At 43.1% G+C, this 6,928-nt stretch overlaps 1 protein-coding gene across 2 annotated transcripts in view; it reads right to left on the minus strand.

The window, feature by feature from the left end:
- Ebf4 (EBF family member 4) overlaps positions 1–6,928 on the minus strand; it is a 72,153-nt gene that overhangs the window by 24,898 nt on the left and 40,327 nt on the right. The window lies entirely within an intron of this gene.

Genomic DNA, 6,928 nt, shown 5'->3' on the forward strand with positions numbered 1-6,928 from the left:
CTTTCTTTCTTTCTTTCTTTCTTTCTTTCTTTCTTTCTTTCTTTCTTTCTTGTCCAGGTTCCCCTCCTGCCTGTACCTTCTGAGTGCTGGGGTCCCGTATATGCTCCAGCACCGCTGTTTTATGTGATACTAAGGATCAGACACAGGGCTTCAGGCATGCTACTGAACTACATCATCAGTTCTCCAGTCATATTTTACTACAACTATTCTTAAAATAAGGTCTATTTTTAAATGAGCTTACTATAAGCCTACTTAAGATCTTATCTTACTTAATCATGCTACAATCCACAGAACCAGAGAGCCCAAGCAACAAGGAGGGCTTAAGGGAGGACACAAGGATCTTCCTGGAAAGGGCAAATAGAACAGATTTAGCCAGTGAAATGGGTTGAGAACAGGAGGGACGGGTGGGTGGAGAGAATACTGTGAGAAATTACTAGGATGGGGGGACATTTTGGGGATAGGGTGGAAACCTAATGCAATGGAAACTCCATGGAATCTAGGAGAGTAACCCTAGCAGACGCCTAGTTATGTGGACACAGAGCCTGAACCGGCCACCCTCTGTAACCAGTCAGGGCCTCAAGTAGAGGGACTGGGACACCAACCCAGCCAAAAAACCTTCAACCAATAGTCTGTCCTGCCTGCAGTGTGTTCTGGGACCAGAGCCTAGCAGAACTGTCTTCAAGGAGACCAGAGAGACTTCATCCAGCAACTGATGGGAGCAGATGCAGAGTCTCACAGCCGAACATTAGGAGGAGCTCAGGGAGTCCTGTAGAAGAAGGGGGGGGGACAACTGGAAGAACCAGAGGGGTCAGGGACACCATGAGAACATGGCCCACATAATACACTTACTGGTACTCACAGGGACTTGCAGAAATCAGGAATCCTGTAGGAGTCTGACCTAGGTCATCTGCATATGTATGTTATGGCTGAGTAGCTTGGTGTTCTTCTGACACTCCTAACAGTAGGAGCAGAGGCTGTCTCTGACTCTTTTGTCTACTTGCAGGACATTTTTCATCCTACTAGGTGGCCTCATCCAGCCTTGATGTGATGGTATGTGTCTGGTCTTACTGTAGCTTGTTATGCCACATTTGGTTGATGTCCCTGGAGGTCTGCTCTTTTCTGAGGGGAGGCAAGCAGGGTGTGGATCTGGGGGAGGAACAACTGCAGTCAGGATGTAATATATAAGATAATTTAAAAAACATTCTTTTTTTAAAGGAAAAAAATGATCCTAATTCTTACTGACAATGAGAAGCAAAAAGAGGAGGGAGGGAGGAAGGGAGGGAGGGAAGAAGGGAAGGAGGGAGGGAGGGAGGGAGGGAGGGAGGGAGGGAGGGAGGGAGAGAGAGAGAGAGAGAGAGAGAGAGAGAGAGAGAGAGAGCATGAGGAGACTATACTGGGTCATTGCTATTAGTATTATAAACTGGCTGTGAAAAAGCCATGTTTTTTTCCCCTGGTCTTGGAACATTATTTTTGTATAGTGTATAAATTGACTTTGGCTAAATTAGATTATTCTAAATTTAAGATATTTAATTATATTTCTTAGAGCACCTGCTAAGAAAATAACAGTCACAACAAGTACAAGAGAATTAAAACAGTTCCCTGGAAGATATACATTTAACTTTTTAAAAAGCAATAAGGGAGGAATAGAGGAACCAGAAGATAGAAAGCACATATCCGGGCCTGGGGCTTTCCTCTCAGCTTCTGTGAGGCTGAAGCCAGGAGACCACAGGCTGAAGTGAGCCTGTGAGCCAGGGCAAGCGAGTATGAGCTAGTCTTAAAACTAAAAGTAAGGGCTGGAGAGATGGCTCAGTGACTGAGTTCAGTGGTAGGCACTTGCCTCATACCATAAGAGTCTGGATTTAATCCTCAATATCAAATACAAATTAAGTGCAAAACAATCCCCTGCCTTATCAGTAATTACATTTAATATAAATTAAGTGTCCCAGTTTAAAGACAGAGATTGGTGGAAAGGATTAAAAGGCACGTGATTCAACTGTTTGCTATCTATGTAAAACACACTTCAGAAAACAAAAGGATGGGAAAGGTACATCATACAAATTCCAGCCAAAAGAGCGCCGGGGTGGCTGTTCTAATACCAAACAGATTTCAAGGCAAAGCTTGTGAGACACAAAGAAGGCTATTTTATAATAAATGTGTTTCAGCTATCCTGAGTCTTTTGTTTTCCCACATGAAGCTGAGAATTGCTCTTTCAAGGTCTGTAAAGAACTGTATTAGAGTTTTGATGGGAGTTGCATCTCTCCTGAGAAGCTCCATCCAGAGGCGGATGCAGAGACCCACACCCAAACATCAGGAGGAGCTCTGGGAGTCTTGTGGAGGAGTGGGGGATAGAAGTGAGCAAGTCAGAGGGGTCAAGAACACAAGAAGGCCCATAGAGTCAACTAACCTGGGACCATGGGGGCTCACAGAGCCTGGGCTCACAGAGCAACAAGGGAGCATGCAGGAGCTAGACCCAGGCCCCCTATACATTTGTAGCAAATGTGCAGCTTGGTCTCCATGTGTGTCCCCTAACAAACAGAGTAGGGGCTGTCTTGATCTCTGTTCCCTGCCATTGGATTCCCTTCCCCTACCTGGACTGCCTGCCTGTTTGGAACTTGGTGGAAGAGGATGTACCTAGTCCTGCTGGGACTAAATGTTCCAGGGTGGGGTGGTACCAAGAGGGGCTCCCCGTCTCTGAGGAGAAGAAGCAGAGGGAGCAACTGGGAGAGGGATTTGTAAGAGTGGGACTGGGAGGGAGAAGACGGTGTTGTGATTGGGATGTAAAGTGAATAAAAAAATAATAACTGTGTAACTGGGTGTAGAAATAACCATTACAAACACACACAGCATGTCTGAGCTCCAAAATACACATAGCAAAAAAAGCAAAACAGAACAAAAAAAAAGCAACAAACAAACCAAACAAACCAAAAACAAATCAACCAAACAAAAATAAATGCAGAAGAGAGAAACAGTTCAGCAATAATAGTTGGTAACTTTAGTTCTCTGTCTCAGTGACAGAGAGGGCACATGGCCCTTCTTTAAAAAAACAAAACAAAACAAAACATAGCTCATGTTAGGCCTGTCTTAGGGTTTCCGTTGCTGTGAAGAGATACTATGACCATGGCATTTAATTCTTCGAGAAAACATTTAACTGGGGCTGGCTTATCGTTTTGATTGTTTGGTCCATTATCATCATGGTGGGGGACATGGCAGCATACAAGCAGATATGGTGCTGGAGAAGGAGCTGAGCGTTCTATATCTTGGTCCAAAGGCAGTAAAGAGATGACTGGATGTGTTTCACACTGGACATAGCTTGTGCATTTAAGACCTCAAAGCTCTGCCTCCACAGTGCTATACTTCCTCTAACAAGGCCACATCTCCTCCAATAAGGCCATGCCTTCTAATAGTGCCATTCCCTATGACCGAGCATTCAAACACATGAATCTATGGGGCTGTTCCTAGTCTAACCACAAGGCCATTTTAACATCCCCCATAAACTTTAAGGAATCAGCACCCTACAAAGTTTACAAAGTAGGTTTTCTGCCCACAGTGGAATTAAATATAGACATCAATAACAGAAGGAAGTTAAGAAATTTACAAATGTCGAATCGAAATAAGGCACTTGTAAATAATCAGAGTCAAGGAAGAGATCCCAAGAGAATTATAAAATCTTTTAGGTAACAAAATGAAAACAGAACAACTAACACTTATGTGATGTTGCCAGAGAATTACTTGGGTGAAATTTTATGTAATTTATGTAATATACATGAGCTGTTTTAAAAGAAGGAGGAGGAGGAGGAGGAGGAGGAGGAGGAGGAGGAGGAGGAGGAGGAGAAGGAGAAGAAGAAGACAGATCTCAAATCTCCAACATAACCTTTAAAAACTGGGAAAATGGAAACTACCCCCAAGGTAAACAATAGAAAGGAAACAAAGATTAGAGCATAAATGAACGAAATAAAGAATAGAAAATAATGTTTTATTTTAAGATCCACAAGGCTGGTGGTGAGATGGCTCATTAGGAAAAGGCACTTTTCAGACGAGCCCATGGACTCCACCCCAGAACTTTTAACCAGATTTGAACAGAAGAATGAACACTTGACCCTCAGAGAGGCAGAGTGTTTGCCTTCTCATGTCACACAAGGATTGCAGCTTTAGTGTTGTTTAAGGTTTATTGTAAATATAAAGTCCGTGTGTGTGTGTGTGTGTGTGTGTGCTGTTTAAGGCTTATTGTAAATACAAAGGCTGTGTGTGCCTTTTATCCAGGAACTAAAGGATCAAAGGCAGAGTAGAAATCCCGGGTCAGGATTAAAAAATTCTATGGCAACATCCTATACAAAAATTCACTGAGGAGGCTGAAGAGATGACTCAGTGGTTAAGAACACTTGTTCTTGTGGGGACTTGGGTTCAATTCTCAGCACCCACATGGTGCCTCACAACTATATGTAACTCCAATTCCAAAGGATTCAACTCCTTCTTCTGGCCTCTTCGGGCACCAGGCATGTATGTGCTATACAAACATACATAGAGGCAAAACATTCATACACATAAAATAAATAAATATTAAAAACACTTAGACAATAATTAGTATTGATTAGGGTGTAAGAAAGTAGAACCCTCATATATTAGTGATGGGGTAAAAGCTAGTGTACTTGTTTTGGAAATCAATTTGAGAATGTTTCAAAAAGTGAAACAGAGTTAACCTATAACTCAGCAATTACATTTGAGTTAAAAAAAAATTGATGTATACAGAAAGCCTTTTAGTTTTGTTTGTATTTTGGAGCTAAGTTCTCTCCACTTTGACCTGGAACTTGAGGGTCTCCTGCCTTGGCCTCACAAGTAGTTGGTATTGTAGACCTGAGCTATATGAGCTCATCCACAAAATCTAGTACACAAAGCTTCATAGTAATATAATTCACAATAACTCAGTAGAAACAGCCTGGTTATCTTTGAACTGGTGAATGGACAGAACAAAAGTAGTGAGATGGCGTTTGGCAAGAAGATGAATGGAGTGGATGCTACTGTAAATTATAATCTATGTGAACTTTGAAAACACTAGGCCAAATAAAAGTAGCTGGTCATAAACACCTCCCACTGGAGCTGACTTGAGTTTGATCCCAAGATAACCCACATAAAGGTCGGAAGGAGAGAAGCAACTCCACAAAGTTGTACTCTGACCTCTTCACAGGTACTGTGGCATATATGTACACACAAACACACACACACATCATGCATACACAACAACAGCCTCACCTGTGTACTGTGTGATACCACTTCTATGAGGTATCCAGAATACAGAACTCACAGACACCAAACACAGATTGATGATTGCTAGGAGCTGGGGGGAGGGAGAATGAGGAGTGACTGCTAACGGGACTGCGTCACATTTGTTTTATGAGTTATGCTGGTTAGTTTCTGCCACCTTGAAACAAGCTAGAGTTACCTGGGGAGAGGAACCTCAGCTGGGCAGCCTTCCCCGTTATACTCCAGTGTGGGCATGTTTGTAGGGTGTTTTCTTGGTGGATGATTGCCATGAGAGGACCTGGACAGGTCCTGAGCGGTCTCAGGAGGGAGACTGAGCAAGCCATGGAGCAAGCGAGTGAGTAGTGTTCCTCCACAGTCTCTGTTCCAGTTACTGCACCAGGATTCCTGCCCTGACTTCTCTTCACAATGAACTGTAAATTGTATGGTGAAATATCACCCCCAACCAAGTTGCTTTGGGTCATAGTGTTTATTACAACAACCAAACCCAAACTTGAAGAAGAGTGCTAAAAATACTCTAAACTTGGATAATGCCAAGGATTGTATAATTTTATTTAAAAGAGTGAATTTTTGGTACATTAATTACATCTTGAAATATATCATTAAGAATTCATTTACAGCCGGGCGGTGGTGGCGCACGCCTTTAATCCCAGCACTTGGGAGGCAGAGGCAGGAGGATTTCTGAGTTCGAGGCCAGCCTGGTCTACAGAGTGAGTTCCAGGACAGCCCGGGCTACACAGAGAAACCCTGTCTCGAAAAACCAAAAAAAAAAAACAAAAAAAAAAACAGAATTCATTTACAACAACATAGTTAGGTGTTCCTCGGCTTACAACAGCAAGACAAACAAAAAACCTCAGTAGATATCTTAGCAGACTGAAGTTGATATGAACAAGAACTACCATGCAAAAGAAACCTCTTTTCCATGTTAAAAGCTTCCCAACGACAAGGAGACACGTGGAAAGTGACACTCCAGGGATTAGGCCTGCTCCTACGAACTTACTTTCATATCTCCAGAAACACAAGGTCAGTCAGATCACAAGCAGACGGACACCTGGGTTCTGCGACAGCTCCCTATTGTAAAAGAGATTGCAAGGACTTGCTCCAGTGGAACAGGTATTTAGTAGAATTGGACAAAGGGAACATTTGTTCACAGATGAGTAATTGAGGGGGGCCAGACAGGGAACGTTCACTGTCTCTGCTGTCTACATTCCTTTTCTCTCGTAGGCTCATGGGCTCGGTCTCCAGCTTGTGGGAGACTGAGAAACATTAGGACGTAGAGCTTAGCTGGAGAAAGGAGGTCCCTGGCAGCATGTCCTTGCAGGTTGTATCTTGTCCTGTGCACTTTCCCCTCCTTACCTCTGCCATTCTCCCTCACTCTCTTCCTTATCTCTCCTTCCTGCCCGACATCGTGTGTACAGCATCTTCCTCTATCTGCCCTTCCTGCTATAATGTTCTCCTGCATCACAGGTCCAGAAACATGGAGGCAAGGGATCATGGAATGAACACCCTGAAACTGGGAGCTCAAATAAATCTTTTACCTTTAAGTTCCTCCCCCAGACATACCAGTGGTACTGGCCCAGAAGTAAATAACACACTTCCTTGGTTTTCATGACAGAGCTCTTTGACTTTCTTTCTTTCTTTCTTTCTTTCTTTCTTTCTTTCTTTCTTTCTT

Source organism: Grammomys surdaster, unplaced genomic scaffold (genome assembly GCF_004785775.1).
Source record: "Grammomys surdaster isolate TR1022 unplaced genomic scaffold, NIH_TR_1.0 129, whole genome shotgun sequence".
NCBI lineage: Eukaryota > Metazoa > Chordata > Mammalia > Rodentia > Muridae > Grammomys > Grammomys surdaster.